The sequence below is a fragment of the Lissotriton vulgaris genome, chromosome 2_1, assembly GCF_964263255.1.
Source record: "Lissotriton vulgaris chromosome 2_1, aLisVul1.2, whole genome shotgun sequence".
NCBI classification, from domain to species: Eukaryota; Metazoa; Chordata; class Amphibia; order Caudata; family Salamandridae; genus Lissotriton; species Lissotriton vulgaris.
Genome location: NC_141687.1, coordinates 1387802831 through 1387826296, shown reverse-complemented (window position 1 = coordinate 1387826296; position 23466 = coordinate 1387802831). Strand labels below are relative to the sequence as shown.

At 43.5% G+C, this 23466-nt stretch overlaps 1 pseudogene; it reads right to left on the bottom strand.

Annotated features, from left to right (window-relative positions):
* Positions 1-14771: 14771 nt before the first annotated feature.
* On the bottom strand, positions 14772-21626 carry LOC147732619 (cytochrome c1, heme protein, mitochondrial-like; annotated as a pseudogene).
* Between the last annotated feature and the right edge of the window lie 1840 nt (positions 21627-23466).

Below are 23466 nucleotides of genomic sequence, written 5' to 3'. Positions count from 1 at the left end.
GATGCAAAGAGCAGCATCCAAACAGATTAGAATCTGTTTGCCCGGAACGAGGCCAGTCAGGACAATGAAGCCACACCTACTCTGATTTCACACAAACGTTGCATCAGGATTTGGTTGGAAACTGTATCAAACAATGCAGATAAATCCAATAACAGTAGGGCAGCTTTCTTCCCATTATCTACTGCCGGTTTGATAGCTTCTGAGATCCCAATCAGAGTGGATTCAGTGCTGTGCCCTGAGCGAAAACCTGATTGAAATGGATGCAGAAATTGATTGGAATCCAAATACCTAGAAAGTTGGGCATTGATCAATTACTTAAGAATCTTTGAGAATGCAGGCAACATATGAAATAGGCTGATAGTTTGCTAAGATAGACTTATCCACCAAAGATTTTTTTAAACAGCAGTATCAACTTGGGCTTCTTCCAACAACTAGGGGCAGTGAACTGATGTATTGAGTCATTTAAAAGAGAATTCAAGATAGGATTGATGACCTCAGCATTGAGGACCAATAAATGAGGAGAGCCGGGTTCATTGAAAGAAACCAACTTACAACATTTAAGGACTTTCAGAAAGCCCTCCAACGCAATTGTGGCAATGTCTGTCAGAGAGCAAGGGCAAACAGTAAGAACTTGCAGAAACATACTCTCTAACCCATTAAGATCCACACTGACATTGCTCCAAATGACTTTAACGGATCTACAAAACTCATAATCTCATTCTCAAAAAAGTCCAAAAGTTGCATACATAATTTCAGCGAGGCTTCAAGGGGCTGAGCCAGGGCACCGGGATTCGTAAACTTCTTTGAGATTTTAAAAACCTCTTTTGGTTTGTTGCTGATGTGGTAATGAAGGATTGAGCCTCCTACAGGTCAAGGTAAAGCTAATCCTTATTAATATGGGGTGGATCACAACATTTTGAATTGTCTGCTTAAGTTACATGAAGATTTATGTGCGGTTGTGATATACAACCAGACAGGGCATTTCTCTTCTCCCAGAAGAGTGCATGGGGGTAAGAGAAGGCTGCATTTAAGCCCCACGCTGCTTACATTATATGAATAATAATCTGGGCCCAACTTTAAGAGCAGCCTGTAAAGACATTCCTCAGACTGAATCACAGTTAATTCCAGCACTTCTATACCCAGATAGTTCTGCACTGCTAGCAAGGCCCTCAGTGGTACTCCAGCATCTTTCTAACTCATGTGTAGGTTTTATGAAAACTTTAGATCTGAGCTAAAATTACACTAAATCCCATAGCATGGTGATGAGTCCTAAAAACAAAGGCCAAAGAAAATGTATTTTGGAAGGTACAGAAGTTACCAGGGTGAGCACTGTTTCGTATCTGGGGGTTTTATTCAATGATAGAGGCACTTGGGCTTGACTAAGGAGGGCAAAAAGGAACGCAATGGCTAGACTGCCTGGATCTGTCTTTGATTTTGCTACTTGTTTGGGCGCTAAATATGTACAGGCTCTGGTTAAAGTCTACTATTCGAAATGTTTTTCTTTGGCCAGTAAAGGGAGCAATATTTGGGGTTATAAGGAAGGTAGTGACTTACAGACAGTGGAGAATACATTTATTAGATGCCTACTGTAAATATGATAAACCACAGCCTCCTGCATTGTCCAAGACGAAATTAATGCTGGTTATATTTCAGACCTATTAGCTGTCCGTCCCCTATTAAGGTGTATTAGGATATAAATAAACCCAGACTTAGATTTAAATGAGACAATTATAAAATATTGTTTGCCATTGGAGAGTTAGTTCCACCCCGTGGCTCAGGCATATTAAATCCTCAGTGGTGATGCTGGGTCTTCCTGAGCTATACCAGAAAGGACAACACAGGAAGACGTGGGTTGGGTCGAGAAACCTTTCCTTTCCGTTGTCAAAATTGAGAGAGAAAACAAAGCGCTTTGCAAAACGTCCGTACGGGCTTATTTTAGCAGCCCGTAGTGGGAGTGCTGCCGGGCGGTGACGTGGGGCGGGGGAGGGGCAGGGTGGGGGTAGTAAAGTAGGGAATACAGCCGAATAGAGGTAAGTAAACATATAAATAAATAAAACGAATTTGGTTGCACGCGCGCAACGAAATTTGTTTTATTTATATATACGTTTACTTACATCGATTCGGCCGTATTCCATTCTTTACTAAGCCCCACGTCACCTCCCGGCATCACTACCAATAGGGGCCGCTACTTCACACATTTGTCCGCCAACAAGCTGCTCAGCAGCATGTGTGTACAAACAGACTCAGACTATCCCACTATCCCTGCCCCTGGAAGCTGATATTGTCCTGTCTGGTTCTCAAATATGCCTTCTGTCATAAGGATATCTCAATGAAGACACTGGGACCTACTTTCCTAAAAGCTGGCTCATGTCTCCTAAGTTAGGTGAGTCTTACAGCTTCCTGCCTTTCTCAAAGTCCTTGACAGAGGGTGGATGAAAACGTGTCTATGGTTTTTAAGGAAAACCTCTACAAATCCCTTCATAAATGTTTTTGGCCAATTAGGGGCATCTTCAACAAACAGTTTATCTGCTTCTCCAGTCACACAAATGCAGGTCCCACTAGGCCATGACTGTCTCACTAGATGTATCTGAAGAGGCCTTGAGGCTGTTGTAATAAATATTCAGTATTCAATAAAGGTTAATAGAGGGGCCCCACTATATTTTTTGATGACAGAAAAGATAATAACTATATGTTGTGGCATTATATTTGAAAAAGTGGGATCAAGGGCTATGCCACGTTTAAAGGAACGAGTCTGTTATCCAGAAGAGGATGGGGCCACTGATTCAACTTACTTAACATCACAAAACTGTCATGGAGTTCAGTTCTCTCAAAGGAGGGGAGACCCTAAGCAAGCCTTTTGAGTCTTACATTCCTCAAATTGGTTTGACATTCCTCAGGGTGCATGAATCTTGGTATGACTTAAACACACTAGCATGGCCGGACTGGCCGCAGCGGGCACCCAGCGTTTCCCGGTGGGCTGAAGGGGTTGGGCTGGTTTTGCAGCAGTGCTGCATATTCGGCCCCCAGTAACAAAATCCGGAGCGGTGCTTCTCACTGGCACCACCCCCAACACCCCAACCCCCCCACCGCTCCTGGGGCCGGTCAAGCTGCAATCTGCCAGGGCTGGTTGCTGTTCCCAGTCCGGCCGTGCGCCCCAGTTTGTAGCAGTTATTGCTAGGTGTAGAAGCATAATTTATAGAAGGCTTCAAAATGCTGGCCCATGAGTATGGCTTAACAAAGCATATATCTCATACTTAGGCAGGTAGGAGATCTGTTTTGATGAAAGTTCATTGCCCTAAGAGAGGATGCTCACGTTGAAGAAATCGGGGGGCCCTGAACAACACCAAAATAATATTTACACAAACATACAGATGAAAAGGTCATTATTTATTAAACATGGAAACACCCTGTTGTACTAACAGATGAATTGTAGAAACTTGTAAGTGAATTTCTCAAAAATTTATTGTTTTTAAAACGACTTATAGGAGTAATTTCCTAATAATAACCAATGACAAGAGCAGGAAGAGGAAATACATCAACGGTCATGCAAAACTCTAACATTAGTGAGCACGTAAACAGAAAGAATCACTCTAAATGTCAAACGGCCTTCACTTTCCTATCTCCTTCCAGTTCAGAGAGAACATGCCGCCTAAAGACATATCATAATGTTGACAGCTGATTAATCTCATTTATATTATCATTTAATTGACTTCAAATCTGAAATATTTGAACGGGCAAACTTGAATCATTTTAATATGCAGCCAATTTCCATCCTATGGAAGTTGGTGCACCACCTGACAGTCCAGGAGCAATCATGCTCAGGTCTTAATCAACTTCTTTCAATGAAAAAGCCGAGGGCTAATAATGCTCATCCCGCCTCATTCTGTTACCAGTTGTATATGAGAAGCTTATTGATTGCCAGACTACTGCAAATTGCACAAATTATAAACTAACCTGGGAGTGTATACTGAAATAGAAACCACAGTGCTCGAAAAATGTCAATAAAAAGTTATTACAACGTCGTCTATAAAGGGTGTTCAATAGAACCTTATTGCAGCCACTTGTTTGAAAATTGATTTGTTTTACCAGCTTTGCACAAGAGTAAAAAGGGTTCCAATTTAAGAGGGGAGTACTCATTTTCAGAGAAAGTGTTTACTGGCCCTTAGACATACTTTGTTTCTAATTATTGTTAAAGTGGTCCTTCTTATACATGGCAGAGAAGTGGATGGCCACAAAGACTAGAGGAATGAATTGAATGTTACAAAATATTCAGGAGCCTAGCACAAACTCAGGCACCCTTGCACCATGGTGCCTGTGTAGCATGCAGCATTTTGTTTGTGATTTTCCAAAGGAAGGAGCACCTTCCTGCACAAAATCAATCCTGGGAGGCATATTCCTCTTTCTATGTGTGCTGTAGAATGCAGCATACAGAGAAAGAGGAAGTAACAAGGAGAAATAAAGATATGTTCCCATGTTACACCTGCACTGGGATGGGGTAAGATTTTGGAGCATCCCCAGGTTTACAAGTTCTTGCAAATCTGGGGATGCGTCAAAGTCCATTGGACTTGCATGTAGAACACCCATGCAATGCCCATGGAATGCTTTCCCAGGACAGATTAATGTAACACAGCAATCTTTGCTACGTTGCATTACTCCAGATTTTTGAAGCCACTCATAGCCACGCAAAGGGGCTTTGCGTGGTTACTAAAATCTGACTTAGAGGTTTGCTGTATGCATGTACCACATTGCTCTACTAGCTGATTTTGGGCACCCTACCTGACATTTGTTGCTGCTCCCTCGCTTTTCTGCTTTCAACGTTTTAGTCCACGTATTACTGTCTCTTTATAAAATTGTGTTGGGCTTTTCATTCAGCTCACATCACGGCTAGGCGTAGCGCTGATTGGTGTTCTCTCTCCAATCAGGAGCTCGACCGGGTGGAGCCAGTTGTGCGTCATGGCCATTTAATGCCTATCTTAGCACGGACGCGGAGCTCTACTAACTGATTTCGGGCACACTACCTGACATTTGTTGCTGCTCCCTCGCTCTTATGTTTTTAACGTTTTAGTCCACGTATTACTGTGCCTTTTTAAAATTGTGTTTGGCTCATTTTCATTCCGCTCACGTCAAGGCTAAGCTTAGTGCTGATTGGTGTTCTCTCTCCAATCAGGAGCTCGACCGGGAGGAGCCAGTTGTACCCCCTGGCCATTTAATGCCTGCAGTGGCGTGGGCGCATCGCTGGTGCACAGAAGGCACGCCGAAGGCAAGCCCGGGATGAGGCTCTGGATATCCTCTTTCTCACTGAGAGATGGCTTAATTATAGCACGGAGGCAGAGCCTAGGCTGGCCCTTCCCTAGGGTTATACTATTAAGACACTCAATAGAGGGCCCAGGGCAGCAGCATTGCAATTATTTTCAAAACTCAAAACTGGCCATACCTGTGTCCTGATTAAAGATGTCCTTGTGGGTTGTGAATGTGCACGTTTTAAAACCTACCACCATACCAACTTCACTCTGTCTAGGCTCCTGATTTACCACCCTCCAGGGCCCTCCAAAGATTTTAAGGAAGGCCTTATTGCTGTGTCTTGCATATTAGCCACCAGATCAGCTAATTTCAACCTAATTAGCGACCTCAACCTGCAGAGTGACCCAAGCTGTATACACTCAGCCGGACATCTGTTGGACCCTATTTTCTCCAATCTACCTACTCTTACAGTCAGTACACCCCTCCCTTTGAGTTGGTCTGACCACTATCTGGCATCCATGGCATTGCAGGGAGTAGGGCATCTCCAGGATGTTACTCAGAAATCTGTCCTAAAAACGCCACTGGCGTAATCTTGATGCCGACCACTTCTGTGCCCTCCTTCTTAGCCTATTACATAACCTTCCAGACAATCCTGACAGGGCTGATAGCATCCGGTCTAATTGGCTTACGTGCTCCTTAGATTCTCCAATCCCTGCCAGGTGGTTCCAGAGTCATATAACCCAGTCGAGCCTGTGGTACAATGACTATTTGGCCCTGGCATGGAAAACTTGTAAAGCCCTGGAATGGGCATGAAGACGGAACTACGATCCAGCTCTGAAAGAACAATATCAAGTTGCCATTAAGAATTGTTATGAGTCCATCTAGAAAGAAAGAGCTGCATATTTTGCAGATAAAATCAGAAACAGCAGTAACCCAGCAAAATGTATTTTTGCCTTGCTTAAAGATCTAAAATCTTCAGGGCAACCTAAAACATCCCCTCTTTCCTCTAATCAGCAATGTGAGGTATTCACCATTTTTTTTATTAAGAAGCTTGAGGACATTTACAAAACCTTTCCCCACACTGCGATTAAAACAGGCCCTTCAGTTTTGCCCAGCGGCACTCCCACACTCTCTACCTTCTCGGTGCTCTCCCAAAAAGTTATGCCTACCATTTGCAATAAACTTAAATCAGGATCCCCTGTTGATACCCTTGAACCCGATCAATTTCAGAAATTTCTATCTCAGCTTCTTTCCCCTTTCTGTGATCTCATTAATCTGTTTATGTCCTCTGTTGTAGTCCCCATTGCTTGGGGACTACAGCAGAGGACACCAAGGGGGTTCATACCAAGGTGGTTCATTACTCAAAAAACCTACGCTGGATGACTCTAAGCCAGAGAATTTTCATCCTATCTCTCTTTTCCCTTCGATATCTAAGATCACTGTAGCCAATATTAATTCCATTCTTACTACTTTCATTGGACTCCTCTCAAAATGGCTTCCGCACACATGACTGCACTGAAACTGCCCTTCTGGCTGTGATGGAACATCTGCGAAGCTCACTAGATGTGAGAGGTATCTCAGCACTGATGGTTCTAGATCGAAGCGCTGCATTCAATACAGTGTCCCTTCAGATTCTTCTACAGCGCCTGAAGGATATCAGTGTTGGTGGCCTGATCCTGGGCTGGTTCACTTCCTTTTTATATGAGAGAACCTTCCAAGTGTCTGTCCCCGCCATCTATTCTTAAAAGCATACTGTGTTTCAAGGGGTTCCCCAGGGCTCCATCCTGAGCACTACTCTATTTAACATCTACATTCAACACCTAGCAGCAGCAGCTAGGAACAGGGGACTAACTGTTGTATATTACGCAGATGACACACAGTTGGTGGTCGCGTTATCTGGCAACTCTGCTCAGGATGTGCTCAAATTCAAAGACGATTTAACAGGTATTGCAGATTGGTTGACCTCTAACTGTCGTCAACTGAATGCCAGTAAATCTGAGATCTTGTTAGTGAGGAAAGATACTCATCTGTGTAGTGAGCATTGGTGGCCATCCACCCTGGGCCTCCCACCTTCCCCGAAGCAGACAGTTACAAACTCTTGGAGTGTGGGCCGACTTTGCTTTGACCTTTCAGGCTCAAACAAAAGTGGTAGCTGGTGTCTGTTGGGGTTTTACACGGTCTCAACCCCCTGCTAGATTTGTTTTATCCTACCATATGTCAGGTGATCATTCAGGCCACTGTACTATCTAGGCTGGATTGTGCGTGCTCCCTGTACCTAGGGGTCAACAGAGCATAGATACATCACCTACAAAGGGTACAGAATGCTGCTGTTCAGATGTTGCTTTGTCTGCCGAGAACCTGCTCTATCTCTGACTCCATCAGCAGATTACATTGGCTTTAGGTGGAGAAACTTATCCATTTCAAAGCACTCTGTATTTCCTCTAGAATCATGAATTTCCAATCTTCTGACATTTTTGATAATCTTCTTACGCCCTATATACCCACCCGCCAGCTGTGTTCTACCAGTCAGCACCTAGCGGTTGCCCCTCGGGTACAGAGAACAAGGGAAGGAGGGCGGTCCTTTCGTGCTCTTACTCCTAAAATTTGGAATTCCCTCCCAGTGAGTTTTAGAAGTATCCAAAATCCTGCGTCATTCCATAAAGCCAAAAAAACGTTCTTTTTCCTTCACATTCTGTTCTTCTGTTTGCCTATGTCAGTTTGAGATTAGTGCTTGGATGCCCCATTGCTGGGGCAGCTATGCGCTCAATAAAGCTAATATCATAACATAATATTGCGTGGTGCAAACGTGATATAATGCTCTCATAAATCGGTCCCTCAGTCCTGAGTAATTCGAGTTTTTGAGTGCATTTACATTTAATTTCTTGGAAGGAATATTTCTCATATTGCCTGTCCTTTACATTTCTATGCTGATAATTCTTAATTCTTATCTTTTTTCCTTGTTTTGGTTCAATATACACATGATCACAGATACTTAAGGACAAATTTATGAAATATTTGTAGTGGCCAGGTGTGATGCGAAGTGACATATATTGGAACAAACAGCACCATCAATCTGCTTTCACGTGCAAAGCTATCTGGCTCTGAAATTTGACTCTCACAAAGTACTGAAACTGCTTTGCACAAACCCTCTTTAATTCATACAAAGGTAGGATGTCTGGAACAAGGCTCCTCTAAAACTATTTGAGCAAATAAATAAAAATACAAATAAAACAATTTGTGGGTGAGGGCAGTTTTAAACAAATAAACCCATGCCACCAAGTATTATATCGTGTTTTCATATACTCCTACTTCTCTTGTGTGTGCTTGGATGTTCCTTTTCTGTGTCTTTCCATTTCTGAAAATAAAGAAAACAGAATTCATTTCATGTTGATGTTTTTTTGTTGAGCTGATGTGTATTAATTTGTGTTCTTCGACAAGGTGGTCATGTGCCACCAGGCTCTTTGACCAGGTCTGCTCTAAGCAGTTGAACTGTCGATTGTTTTAATATTTTGGTAAAAATGTATTGTTTTCTTCATTTCCTAAGGACACCTTCTTTTAATAAAAAGTAGGTGCTACTAAATGTTTCTTATTTGGTGTATCACATTTTCTTGTTTACTAGTGGTTCATGCCAAAGGAACTTTATTAGTGCATCCCCATTGTACCTGACCTCACCATGTCGATAGTGTGTCTTTCAAGGTCTGAAACCTATAAATTGCCTTTTATGGTGTGAGTGAAAGACCTTTATTGCTTTTCAGACTGAGAAGACTCTACATTAGTCTATCTAATGATTTATATCTCAAATATTTGCTTTCTTGAAGCAGACTCCACAGTGGTCCACCTGCTGATATATATTTTATTTTACTTTTGTACTGAGTAGATTTATATTACTGCACTTGCTGAACTATAATATATATAGCCATTTTGTTTTGGCTATGTACTTGCTTTGGATATTGGCCTTATGTTGATTCATCTCACGTTTCCATTATTTGATGCATTATTGATGCTGATTTGAATTTGACTAACTTACTACTTTTTTGCTTAAGAAACCTGCAGGGTTTGTACTTTAAATTTGTCCTCTGAATGTTTTCTTTAATTGGTTGAAGTACAGGCACACCAGTGCACAGCTGATCAATTGTGGAAAAATAACCTTGAGGAGTTGTTAAGGGCTAAGGAACCCAGTGCAGAGATAAAAGCACTTGCATTATTTTGAGATGATGTGATCCTGAAGAGTGTTCCTGCACCTTAAACACAAATTTTATGAGAAAGCAAAAGAAGCAGGTTAACTTCTGGCAGTGCTCACCTGAGGCAAGCTCAGTGGCAAAATACCATTGAAAGCATGCAAATGGGAGCTCGGACTATATCAAACTCCAAAAACTCAAAGTGAGAGGCACGTCAGGCTTTCTACAGCTATCTTTACACTAGTCTACACTAGACGATGACTAGATCCTCAGACGATCTTGGACTCCCTTGCACCTATCCAGTTAATCACATTACTGTGAGAAACAGGGGACTAATGGGAGTGGGAAGAATCTATTGGTGAGGTGGTGATAGTAAACAGAAATCTCCCATCTAAAATGGCACCAGGGTCAGATGGCTTTGCTAATGCTTTCTATAAATGCGTTTATCTTTTTTTTAACAGAGTTTTATATAGCACAAACTTGACCCAAAGGTATCAGGTATCAGAGCGCTTTACATAGCACAGTTGCATTACATGAGGTCATATTAATTTTTGTTAGGCGCGGGGAGATTAAGTGATTTGCCCAGAATCACTGGATGATCAGCGTCATTGCCGAGACTCGAACCTGGTTCCCCAGATTCGAGGTCGTCTGCCCTAGCCGTTAGGCCAACTCAACTCCTCTCCTCTCGCTTTCATTCTGCTTCTCATCCCTCAGTTGACCTCAGTATGTAACTCATAACTCATACCTGGATACAGCTAAAATCCCAGAAACAATGCAGGAAGTAGACATAACACTTATTCATAAAGAACGGAAACCTCCCACTTTATGTTTCTCATAAAGACCTATCTCACTGCTTAATGTTTATTGTAACATATATATGAAGGTCCTAACTAACCGATTGGAGAAGTGTATGCCATTCTTGATGGATTCAGATAAGTCAGGGTTTATTAGTAATCAACAGACATTTAACAGTGCTAGATGAATTGTTCACTTTGTAGGAGAATCTAATAGATGGTATATTACAGTGTACTAATTATTGTGCTTGACACAGGAAAAGCTTTTTATTTTTTTATTTTATTTATTATTTTTCAAAGGGTGCATAACACAAGAATATACCAAGTCGTGGATACAAAATTCATAAACACAAAGATCTAGATCAGACAACAATAACATTTGTCTTAAACAAAACAGCCAGAAGAAAAAAATACCTGTTGAAAACAGTAGGAAAGATAGCAAAAATTGAACCAATACCGATTATAAACATAATGAACTGAATTGAGAGAAATAGCTGAGTTGTTTCAATGCATAGACCAATGCTCTAAGGGTGGTGGATCTTGCTCACAGTGCATTGCCATAGTCAGCCAGCTGGTGACTAGGGCTTCTGTGACACTTTTTCTCGTGCTGGTGGGGAGTCATTTGAAGATTCCTTGGAGCATGCAGAGGGTGTGCAGCAGGCAGAGGAGACAGCTTTGACCGGAGGTTGCGGGCATTGTCTGTAGGTGTTGGAGAAGATCAGAGTTCGGTGGGCCACCAGTTGTTGTGGCAAAAGGAGGCATTGTTCCCAAAGATCAGCACTTCAGTCTTGTCAATCTTTGGCCCTTTGTACTAAGATTGGTCCATCTACTTCTGGATACAAAATATTGAATCGCTAATAAAATAGCAAGTCAAAGGACTATGTTTTGCACAAGTAATTGTTGCTGTGATACACTGCCTTAAAATGGTTCACTCAAGTCAGTGCCCTAATGTGGTAGTCTGCTCTATTTATGATATTTTGCCTCAAAAACGACTGCTATTTTTTTTTTATTTACTGTCTTTGTCAGATCGTCCCAGACTGCTTATTAGTATAATCAATTCTTATTTCTCAGTAGGACTTTGTGCTTACTGCTCGCAGTCTTGAAGCTACCTCATTTGTTGAAGAGCAATGTAAAACTCGATGGTCTTTGAGAGCTCGGACTTTGATGCTCCACATTCTTTGTTGAGCCAGCCACCATGTTCTTTATTACCATTGTATTTGGTTATCTGAGGGGAGGACCAGAATTGTGTACGTTCTTTTGCCACTATGTTGTAGTCATCTACTAAGAAACTATGGTCATTATTCCCGGTGGCACCAATATTATGTAAGTAGTTTTCTATAGGATCTTTAAACCTGTTTGTGCCTGCTATGAATGCTTCCATATTCCATTTCACCAACCTCCATTTCTTTAATGAAATCCAGATTCTCTAATCATGGTAATAGGATAATCGCAATTTCATTACAAGACCGGAGGCTACCATTATGCATGTATTCACTGAACCCACGTCGATGAGGGCTTGACACTTAAGTCGTTGTTCTTGGATAATATTGTTCTCAATTCAAATAGCAACGCTCAACTGCCCTTAACCCACCGCCCACAGGCCACAATCCTCAATAAAACAATACCAATAGGAAAGTAGAGTATCCCCTTCTTTCAATATTATCAATCAATTATTGAATATCTCAAGAAAAGTCCAGTCCACAGGCCATTTTTATAGTTCCAAAGAATTTTTGTTCCCAATCTATTAAAGAAAGAACATCATATAATGGTATTCATTCAAGTTTATCAAATCTTTTCAGACAATTTTATCAAATCTTTTCAGCCTTTAGCTGAAAAGATTTGATGAAATTGTCTGAAAAGATTTGATGAAATTGAATGAATGTTAGACTTGACATCTTTTGGTGTGTTTCCCCTGAGTTTTTGCTTTCTGCCCTCCCGGTTTTGACTCTGTTTTTGCTGCCGTTGGGCTTCTGCGCACTTTTCGCACTGCTGCTCGGAGGTAAAGTTCAAGTGCTCTTGTGGTAAAGTATGTTATGGATTGGTGTTTCCATGATTGGTTGTTTGGTTTTCTTGTCAGCCCCTAGTATAGTGCAGTGAGTGTGCCAGGGTCTCGGAATCAAATACTACACTTGGGCCTGCAGCACAGACTGTCCCACCCATGTCAGTAGCCCGGAAAAGGTACCTCAGACCTGCCATTGCAGAGTCTGCGTGGTTTGTAACTGTCCTGTTGACTTGGCCATGCAAACCCTGGTCAGTCCCTAACCTTCCCTTTTCTTACATGTCAGGCACCCCTAAGGTAGGCACCAATGTACTCCTCTAGGTAGGGTGCAGTGTATGTGAAAGGTAGGACATACCCTGGTGTGTGCGGCATGTCCTGATAGTGAGTTACAACCCATTTCGTTTTTCACTATTGCAAGGCTACCTGTTCCCCATAGGACAGAATGGAAAGTGTGTTTATAACATCTTATAAACAAAACTGGCCCTGGGAACTAGGTGGGAAAATAAAATTTAGTATGGCTGAACTCAGAATCTAAAGCTTCAGCTTGAGAGACTAAGCGGAGATGATTTTTTGTCTCTGAAGTCCTACCTGTTTCTAAGTAGCCAGCAGGCGGCCGTCTGGCTAGCAGCGTGACGGCCTCCGCTGCCAGGGTTAATTTTCCTATAATGTATTATTTATACAGCTGTGAGGAGCGGATTGTGAAGCTGCTAGTGTGGAAGGATCGAGGGGGGTGTTTATGAGAACATATTTGACCCATGTCAGCCACTGACCACCCCGTTGCCACGCCCCTCGTGATCTAGTAAACTAATGAGGCACCAGCAGGGGGTTATTCTGTACAGCATCACTGTGTGCTGTAGGGGTTTGCTTGTGTTTGGTCTTGAAGTAGCCAAGCATTACAGGTTTGAAATGGTGTGAAAACAAAGCCGCTCACCATAAACCCACATTATTCCTCCTCCACCCACCCCCAGGGACTAATGTACTTGCAGGGGATTCTCCATCAAATTCTCCTTGTGTGCTGTAGGGGTTAACTCTTATCCTAAGGGTCTGAGAATGCAACAATGGTCACTATTAATGACATATCATCTTATCACCAGGCCCCCTGGGGTTATAATAACTATTCATGCACCGGCTGCAGTGTACCCAGCCCATCTGAAATGTGCACTGTCCTAAGAGCATGAGAAAATCCGTAGAAATATTGGAGTCTTGTTTATGTAGAACTATGTGCCAACCATCATAAAGCACTAATCAGCCTTGTAGTCAGCTGCCCCCAGAGGCTTACTGAACTAGTGATGCTCAAGTGATGCGAGTCTAGACTCAGTGTGCTGCTGTCTTGGCTAAATGTTGTCAGATAGGTGTAAATAGATGGGATAGTTGTGTGGAAACTAGTACCCTAGCCTTGTGCTGCATCTGCTCACCCTGCTATGCAGAGTTTAGCGGCAATGCAGGGGTTAGCTGTTTTTTGTAAAAGAACCAGGGCGCCAGTCATGCTCTGCAGACTTTTTGGGAAACAGAGGTAGTGAAAACTAGGGCTCCGGTCTTGCGTTACACTTGCCTCACTCTAGTGTGAAAGGATTAGCTGCTGCACAGAGGCAAGATTTTGTGCACGGTTTAGCTGATGTGCTAAGGAGAGAAGGGCACTAGTTGTACTCAGTGGACTTGTGTGGAAAAACAGGTGGTGAAAACTAGTGCTCAGTCTTGCATTGTACCTCTATTGCTCTGCTGTGCAGTGGTGAGCTGCTGTGCAGGTTTTAGCTGCTGTGGTAATGGGACCAGGGTGCTAATAGTGCTCTGTATGCTAGTGTGGAAACAGAGGTAGTGGAAAGTAGTGCTCTGGCCTTTCGCTGCACCTACCCCACTCTGCTATGCAGTGCATGGGATAGCTGCTGTGCAGGAGTTAGCTGTTGTGCTAAGGAGGCCAGTGCACCAATCATGTTCTGCAGACCTGTGTGGAAACAGAGGTAGTGAAAACTAGTGCTCAGCCTTGCACTCCACCTACCTCGCTTTGCTGTGCAGGATTTAGTTGCTGTGCTATGGGGTCCAGGCAGCTCGTCATGCTCACAGATGCACATGGAAATAATGAAAGAGTGCTTGTGTGTCAAAAGAGCGGTGCCCAATAACCAACCACTGACCACCTTATCTCAGCCCTTCCAGTGAACTAGAGTTGCACCTACATGTTGTGCTACCAAAGGGGTGAACTATTGAAGCACTTTTAGCCCTATGGGCGTTTCATCAAGTTTAAAAGCATAACGTGTGTTCCAGGATCCAGGATCATCTTAAAGCACACGTTGGTGCTTTTAAACTTGCTGCATTTCTTTAATTAAAACATTTTTTTTTAAAGACACTGTTTGAATCGATTTGCCTCCCTCTTATAAGAATCAAAAGAAGAACACAATCAATTTGTCTTTGACCACACGTTCTCTCCTTCTCCCAAGTCCCTTCTGTTCAAAGCCAGGTGATGCTTGGGTTTTGTAGACAACATCAGTGAGGATGACAAGTAAAAGAAGAAAAACAGCAGAGCCATTAACAATAATTTTATTAACAGATATAAGTTCCTGTGACTCTGTGGGCTCCTGCTTGGGGATTTAGATAGAGGTGAAAGGCTTTATATAGTCATCTGCACCACGGCGGTGTAACCAACTGCATAGGGTGCCAAATAATGGAGCATTTGAGTAATGAGGTGGTGTGCTTTGGACGTTTTACTTAGGCGGCCTATATTCAATCTTCCTGCTCTTCAATACGGACCATTTGTGTCTCTTCAAATAGTACACCACGGAATAAGGATGGCACTACTCATCGAAACCTTCAGTCCCATGTGCTTGCGCTGTTCATGTTCTGGCTCAGCTGTCCACCTAAGGAATGTGTATGCATCCTTAGCGACCTGAGATATGGTAGCTGTAGTGCCATCATCAAACTCCAGGATCTCATTGTAAATAGGCGGTGCAATGCCAATAGCCTGGCCAGGAAAGTAGAGTTTTAAATAATAGCCATCTTTTTTGGTGACCCCTGTGGGAGCATCACAGTAGCCAGTCAAAAGGGAGAAGACGTGATCCTCACCACTGTGCCTAGCACTGACAATGTAGCTCAGATCAGGGGGCAATGCCCCATTGTTCGCTGCCCGGAAAGCCTTCGCATTAGGATATGGCTTGGGGAAGTAATCAGACAGCTTGCCTGGCCGGGTAAACATATCGTATATAAACAAAGAGATTCTATCAACGTGTGATGGTTTTTATTTTGATTTTGATGTATTTCAGTGGAAAAACTCTCTCTTATACAGTGGAAAGATGAGAGCATTTATGTGCTTTTTAAAATACCCCTCACACACTAAAAAAATCCAATAGTGTCATGCTTCATCATGGGGGTCTTCCCGTCCCTCTACGGGGCGGGGCATGCTACGACCTACGGACTACGCGGGAGCACTAGGTATTTGTGACAAAGGCTATGTGATGGTGCAGAAGTGTCAGTGAAGTGTAGGGACCTAACTAGTGAAAGAGATAAAAATGAAAAAATTAAAAATTCCCTAGCTAGTAGAAAAAATAATTTATTCACTTTTCTGGCTGGGAATATTAAGAAGGGGGTTTTGTGGTAGAGCAGTTAGCTTACTACATGGTCGACATGTTTCGTAGGCAGTCCCCTACTGCCTACTCATCAGGACCTTCTAATGGTCCCTAATGGAAATTGCTCGGTTATAAATTGGTAAGCCTATTGTCCTACAAACTGGCAGCAAAAATAGGCTGCTAGTTTGGACTATAGGGCATGAGCTGGCCCCATTGAAAACATAGTAGTTTCTCAATTTTTAGTCAAAAATATTGACCTATTGCGGTCTCTGTAAAAGAAAATGGAAAAAGAGACAAAGCACAGTGAATACACTCGTATTGGATACTTATGCACATGATTTAGTATCCAAAATACCACTATTTGTTGGCAAAATTACACATAGGAAGCACGCACTACAGGCTTCATATGTGAGGGGGTGGAATAATGTCACTCCCCTGATTCTTCAGGTCGTTAGCCTCATTATTATGAGGGCTATGTCATCTCCAAATACACACACACACGTCACTCAATGTAGACAGGTAGCATCTTTAAAAAGGAAAGGGTCCTAGGAGACCGAATACACTCTCGGTTTAAAAAACAATGCACATCTTAGCTTTGTGCGCAAATTTACCCGGCCAAAGTAAAGATGTTAATACATACTCGTTGAACACAAGTTTCATGCCCCATGAGTCGGCAGACGAAGGGTTTTCCTTTCGGTGGACTGTAAAAGAAAACCGCACCCTTTCGTGAATCACCGATCCCTACGTAAATAGTTTGTTGCCTCCAAAACCAAAATTGTTAGAGACTTGTGGTCAGAGTCTATTACTTACATTTACCGCCCAAGTTCAATGCCTCGTTCCTACCCTTGTGCCGCTCCATGGATTACTGCCGTCTTGCTCTTCGCTGTTTTTTAAAACAAACAGGGTGCGTTGTCATCCAGTGTGTCTCGTGTCAACGAGACGCTGAACCGCTAACCCAAGATGGCCGCCTTCTATGGGACAACGGGTGAAAGGGAAGTTGGTTCCTGGTAGTCTTTCTTCTGCATTGAAAAACCTGTAAAATAAATGTTACTCCGAGGGCCAAATGAGAAAATAATGTTGAATACCCGTTTTGTGAAAAACGGGACTTGGTAGATGAACGCGTTGTGTTGCAAAGTCTATGGATGCACATAGTTCATTTTCCGTTTTTCAACGGTGGAGAAAAAACATTTGTATGTTCATGCCGGCAGGTGACCTTGCACCCATGTATATTGAGGGATGTGGAATAATTGAGAGAAAATAAAACAAAGCAAAATCTAGCGTCAAAAAAATATAAGATAATACTACACCATAGTTTAGATGGGGCATTGGTGGTGACGCTGGTGTCCTACACGTAACGGTCTTCTTCTGAAGAGACCTAGAGATATCGCTTTCACATTAGTATTGTTATCTGTGAAGTGGATAGTGTGGGATCACTTCCATGTTCGACATTTTCGGGTGGCAAAGCAAACATAGTTCAATTATGGCGCTTGATGTTACACATATGTTTGGTACAGGGAGGACATTGGGACAGGCATTATGGAGTCACTAGGGACTTTTTACATCCGACTTTCTGGAGGGTGATTGCGACCTTGATCATAGTTGGCCCCAGGGTATTTCATCGTTCAGACCATTCTTGTTGGATTTGATTCGAAAAACCCACCGTTGTTCTTTTTCGAGAAGGTAGTTCTCATTATCCACCTGTTCTATGACAGTCCAAGAGATGTCCTCAGGTTTGTGACCCCTCTCTATAAAGTGGTTGGTCAGTTTTGTGCTGGTTTTCTTGCATTTTATGGTACTCTTGTGTTTGCCTATTCTGATCTTCACAGCCCTGCTAGTCATGCCGACATACTCAAGTTTGATTAAGTACACAACATTGAGACTATTGCAGTTACTGAAGCCTCTCTGTTCCCATTTCGTTCCATTGTTAAAAGTAGTGTCTTACTCTTTTTGGTTAAGCAACACACCTTGCATCCTCCACATGGATAGTGTCCTTGTACAAAATTGGGATTTCTTGATGGGTTGATTCTTTCTGTGTTTGGTCTCTTGGACTGTCATAAAACAGGTGGATAATGAGAACTACCTTATCTATGAAATTTGGTAAAGCGCAAACAAATGCCCAGGGGCGTCTCGGCGCTATAGCATTGCAACAGGATCTCCACTGAGTGTGTAAAGCAGGGGGACAGATTAATTGTTAAAAAGCCAGGTTTTTAAAAGTTTAAGGAAGGACCAAAGAGTGGAGCGTATTCCATAGTTTTGGGGCAGAAACCAGGAATCGACGGTCTCCCCAGGAGACCGTTTTAGTGCGAGGCACCACTAGGTCGTTCAGAGCGGAGGATCGCAGAGTCCTCGAAGGACAGTAGGGGGTTAATTGGTCTTTAAGGAACTGAGGTCCTTGTCCATGGAGAGCTTTGTACACAATACAGAGCGCTTTAAACTTGACCCTGGTTCTAATAGGGAGCCAGTGTAATTTCCTGATGGTATCTGTAGCAGACATGTACAGAAATTGGTAATTTTAAACAACAGTCAAAAGACCTGCAAAGGAAATTGGAAACTCGGAGGTACCCTAGCAAAATCATTGATCAAGCTTATAAGAGGGCGAGAAACAGCTGCAGAGAAAGCCTCCTTGAAGATAAGACATCGAAGGAGGAAGAACGTAGACCCATCTGTGTCACCACTTATAATACACGCTCAGATCAGGTAACCAAAATCATCACAAAAAATTGGAAAATTCTGAATAGTGGTGGTTTAGAGATACCTAAACCTATTTTCTTCCACAAAAAAGCGCAAAGTGTCAAAGACAATGTCAAAGACATTCTGGTGCAGACATGTATTTAGGAATTCTGGCAATCAGTCTTGCAGCCGCGTTCTGTATTGTTTGCATTTTATCGAGTACCCTAATCTGGGAGTTTAAAAAGAGGCCGTTACAGTAATCCAGAGTGGACAGCACTAGGGAACTTACCAGAGTTTTTACGGCAGTTTCAGGTAGGAAAGGGGTTATTTTCCTAATTAGACGTAATTTATGAAACGCAGAGGAGGCTACCTGGTTAGCGTGAGCAACAAAGTTGAGTTGGTCGTCAAAGATTACTCCCAGGTTTCTTACCTTGGGCGTTGGCTTGGGCACAGTTCCAAATGATGCAGGCCACCAATCGGGTGACCAGCTTGGATTGAGTTGTCCGAAAATGACCACCTTGGTTTTGTCCGAATTGAGCTTTAAGCAATTGGAGGACATCCAGTCTCCAATTGCTAGCATACAATCCTTGAAACTCTCGGCCATTTTGTGTCCATTGTTTCTGATGGACAGGACCTTCTCGAAAAAGAACAACAGTGGGTTTTTCAAATCAAATCCAACAAGAATGGTCTGAACGATGAAATACCCTGGGGCCAACTATGATCAAGGTCGCAATCACCCTCAAGAAAGTCGGATGTAAAAAGTCTCTAGTGACTCCATAATACCTGTCCCAATGTCCTCCCTGTACCAAACATATGTGTAACATCAAGCGCCATAATTGAACTATGTTTGCTTTGCCACCCGAAAATGTCCAACATGGAACTGATCCCACAATATCCACTTCACAGATAACAATACTAATGTGAAAGCGATATCTCTAGGTCTCTTCAGAAGAAGACCGTTACGTGTAGGACACCAGCGTCACCACCAATGCCCCATCTAAACTATGGTGTAGTATTATCTTATATTTTTTTGACGCTAGATTTTGCTTTGTTTTATTTTCTCTCAATTATTCCACATCCCTCAATATACATGGGTGCAAGGTCACCTGCCGGCATGAACATACAAATGTTTTTTCTCCCCCTTTGAAAAACGGAAAATGAACTATGTGCATCCATAGACTTTGCAACACAACGAGTTCATCTACCAAGTCCCGTTTTTCACAAAACGGGTATTCAACATTATTTTCTCATTTGGCCCTCTGAGTAACATTTATTTTACAGGTTTTTCAATGCAGAAGAAAGACTACCGGGAACCAACTTCCCTTTCGCCCGTTGTCCCATAGAAGGCGGCCATCTTGGGTTAGCGGTTCAGCGTCTCGTTGACACGAGACACACTGGAATGACAACGCAACCTGTTTGTTTTAAAAAACCGCGAAGAGCGAGACAGCAGTAATCCACGGAGCGGCACAAGGGTAGGAACAAGGCATTAAACTCGGGCGGTAAATGTAAGTAATAGACTCTCACCACGAGTCTCTAACAGTTTTGGTTTTGGAGGCAACAAACTATTTACGTAGGAATCGGTGATTCACGAAAGGGTGCAGTTTTCTTTTACAGTCCACCGAAAGGAAAACCCTTCGTCTGCCGACTCATGGGGCATGAAACTTGTGTTCAACGAGTATGTATTAACATCTTTACTTTGGCCGGGTGAATTTGCGCACAAAGCTAAGATGTGCAAGAGTGTATTCGGTCTCCTAGGACCCTTTCCTTTTGAAAGATGCTACCTGTCTGCATTGAGTGACGTGTGTGTGTGTATTTGGAGATGACATAGCCCTCATAATAATGAGGCTAACGACCTGAAGAATCAGGGGAGTGACATTATTCCACCCCTCACATATGAAGCCTGTAGTGCGTGCTTCCTATGTGTAATTTTGCCAACAAATAGTGGTATTTTGGATACTAAATCATGTGCATAATTATCCAATACGAGTGTATTCAATGTACTTTGTCTCTTTTTCCATTTTCTTTTACAGAGACCGCAATAGGTCAATATTTTTGACTAAAAATTGAGAAACTACTATGTTTTCAATGGGGCCAGCTCATGCCCTATAGTCCAAACTAGCAGCCTATTTTTGCTGCCAGTTTGTAGGACAATAGGCTTAACAATTTATAACCGAGCATTTTCCAGTAGGGACCATTAGAAGGTCCTGATGAGTAGGCAGTAGGGGACTGCCTACGAAACATGTTGACCAGGTAGCAAGCTAACTGCTCTACCACAAAACCCCCTTCTTAATATTCCCAGCCAGAGAAGTGAATAAATTATTTTTTCTACTAGCCAGGGAATTTTTAATTTTTTCATTTTTATCACTTTCACTAGTTAGATCCCTACACTTCACTGACACTTCTGCACCATCACATAGCCTTTGTCACAAATACCTAGTGCTCCTGCATAGTCCGTAGGTCGTAGCACGCCCCGCCCCGTAGAGGGACGGGAAGACCCCCATGATGAAGCATGACACTATTGGATTTTTTTAGTGTGTGAGGGGCATTTTAAAAAGCACATAAATGCTCTCATCTTTCCACTGTATAAGAGAGTGCTTTTCCACTGAAATACATCAAAATCAAAATAAAAACCATCACACATTCATAGAATCCCTTTGTTTATACAAGATTTTTTAGGAGGGTGATTCTATCATTGCCTCTACACTTCCCCTTTTGTTTTGGAATTACGGGTAAACATATCTCCATTTTCATCAGGGCCGTCTATTACTTCACACTCCTCTGCTAAAGCCTTTGCTTCCACTTCTGTGTGACTGACTCCCACCAGATTTCAGAAGGCCAGGTATTCCATGCTGTGGCAGGCAGCACACACTTGTTTGTATACCTGGTAACCATGACGAACACTGCTGTGATCCAAGGCAGAAAAAGGACCATTGTGGCTCCAAGGATACTTTGGAGGATGCAGCTCTAAATCACTGGCTTTTACAGATCTGTGTAGAGCCAGGGCTAAGACGGCCCCTCCAGCAGCAAGCATGCCCAGAGTAGACAGGGCCACCTTTCGGCCTCTGGACAGACTGGAAAAGGACATGGAAGCCCTGGGTTGCGAAGACCAGGCCACCCCACCCCCAGGGACCCTGAGGAGTCCCCTCTGCACTGAGCTTAGCACCACTAGGCTGACCGCCCCCGCTGCCATCTTTGGCTTTCCCATGATGTAAGGACTCTCACCTTGCATTTTTTCATTAATGCAACGCAACTGCTGGGCTGATTGCAGGCCTTTTGAAAGTATTTATGTTAATCACAGCGCCCATCAAGGGCTACATTTAACAAATACTTTCAAAAGGCAAACAATCAGCCCCACAGCTGCTCTCTCTTTAGGAAAGAAATGCAGCAAGTTTAAAAGCGCAAACTTGTGCTTTCAGGTGATTGTTTGTAGACTTCCTGCATTTCTTTTCTAATTAGAGCGTAGCTGTGGGGCTGATTGTTTGCTGTTTGAAAGTATTTATGTTAAATGCAGCCCTTGTAGGGCGCTGTGATTATCATAAATACTTTCAAAAGGACCACAATCTGCCCGGCAGAAGCGCTCTAATTAGAATAGCAAGGCATGCAAGTGCATGAGCATTTTCTTCCTTTCGGCGCAGAAACGGTCTTCCGGGATGTGCTGTGTGTGCGCGCTTCACACACAGCACTGCACGCTCAGGAGAACAGAGGTGCACAGGCGTCCAGGTGCACACCTTGCTGGGAACAATGCATGTGAAGCACAAAATGTACAGGTTGGCTGACCGGGTCAAGGCCAGCATCAAGGGGGAGGTTTCTAAGATGTTGGGATTAGGGGTGGTTGAGCCTTCCAGCAGTCCATGGGCCAGCACAGTGGCCAGGGTCCAAAAGGCTGCTGCACGGGGGCCACTCCAGAACTGTGGTTTTGTGTGGACTTCCATGGGCTCAATGCCATCACCAGGACTGACGCACACCCCATCCCCATAGCTGATGCAAAATTTCTCAGCACTTTTGATTTAAGGTCTGGGTACTGGCAGATGAACTTAACCGATGGGGCCAAGGAAAGGTCAGAATTTTCAACCCCAGAAGGACATTGCCAGTTCCTGATGATGCCCTTTGGGTTGAAGAATGCCCCTGCCACCTTTCAGAGGTTGGTCAACCAGGTGTTGGCTGGGCTGGAGTATTTGAGCACCGCCTACATGGATGACATTGCAGTGTTCAGTTCCAGCTGGAAAGAACACTTGCAGCACCTCGGTGAAATGTTGAAGGCGCTGTAGAGGGCAGGCCTCATGATCAAGGCCATTAAGTGCCAGATCGGGCTGGGTTCTGTGGTGTACTTGGGACACCACCCCTACAACCCAAGATTGACACTATTCTGGCTTGGGAGCCCCTCAAGACCCAGACAAAGGTACGGGCCTTTTTTGGACTCACCGAGTACTACTGGAGATTTGTTAAGGGTTAAGAATAGGAAGGCATGCAAGTGCATGAGCATTTTCTTCCTTTCGGCGCAGAAACGCTCTATCGGGGTGTGCTGTGTGTGCGCGCTTCACACACAGCACTGCACGCTCAGGAGAACAGAGGTGCGCAGGTGTCCAGGTGCACACCTTGCTGGGAACAATGCCTGTGAAGCACAAAATGTACAGGTTGGCTGACCGGGTCAAGGCCAGCATCAAGGGGGAGGTTTCTAAAATGTTGGGATTAGGGGTGGTTGAGCCTTCCAGCAGTCCGTGGGCCAGCACCGTGGCCAGAGTCCAAAAGGCTGCTGCACCGGGGGCCACTCCAGAACTGCGGTTTTGTGTGGACTACCACGGGCTCAATGCCGTCACCAGGACTGACGCACACCCCATCCCCAGAGCTGATGAGCTCATTGATCGGGTCTGGGTACTGGCAAATTAACTTAACCGATGGGGCCAAGGAGAGGTGGCATTTTCAACCACAGAAGGACATTACCAGTTCCGGGTGATGCCCTTTGGGTTGAAGAATGCCCCTGCTACCTTTCAGAGGTTGGTCAACCAGGTGTTGGCTGGGCTGGAGTATCT